This window comes from Argopecten irradians, chromosome 13, assembly GCF_041381155.1.
Source record: "Argopecten irradians isolate NY chromosome 13, Ai_NY, whole genome shotgun sequence".
Taxonomy (NCBI): Eukaryota; Metazoa; Mollusca; class Bivalvia; order Pectinida; family Pectinidae; genus Argopecten; species Argopecten irradians.
In genome coordinates this window covers 3,125,909-3,126,780 of record NC_091146.1, presented here as the reverse complement: position 1 = coordinate 3,126,780, position 872 = coordinate 3,125,909, and positions in this window count along the sequence as shown.

Here is an 872-nt window from a genome sequence, read left to right as displayed (position 1 = left end):
GGCGATTTGGTATAATATGTTATTCAAATGTATTTGGTACATGTAAGCTGTATTTACCTATTGTCCATTATGTTATCTGGGTACATAATAGGATTATCATATTAGTCTAACCATCTGGTCAATGATCTTCAGATTGCCTCAGTCTAATTTGTAGCAGCTTATTGTGTGTTTACCCATTTTGGGATGTTATATCACTGAAAATCGTCATTGAATAGGCATAACTTAAGGTGGTTCTATTTTGTATGATAAATTTGTTTTAGGTTTATTATTTAGGGATTTCCGTCTCAATGATTTGGTTATTGTTTTAACAAAGTTTGGTAATAGTTTGGCTGCAGAAAGATGGTAATGAATCTCAAGATTGCGTGTTTTATAGTGGTTACGAATTGTGGGTTTTATTTTGAAGTGTAAATTTATGTCCAGATAAATGATTGTTTTTTGCTAGAAATCTCCAAGATTTTTTTTCAAATTTGTCATTGACTTATAGAAATATATACCCCTTACACACATAAGGATTTAATCTAATCATTCGCGCGCACTCTCTTAAGAATTATATAATAACTTTTGTAATTACGTATTCACAGTTTTAGAAACCTAATACAGTCTTTCAATCTGTAACAAATTAATTTTATAAACTACATTAAACAAATGGATTTTCTTATCTGCTTGAAAGAAACAATTACAATAAGCTACTTTCTTTAAATGCTCCCTAAATTAATTAGGATTTTTAAGATAAGTATAGGAATAAGAGAGTTAAAAAGAGTTTGCAAACTAAAATCATAACCAACATAACTTTCCTATGGCTTTGTAGTATTTGACGATCGCTATCACGTAACTATATAAACTACCCCATAACACAATGAGCATACAAAATG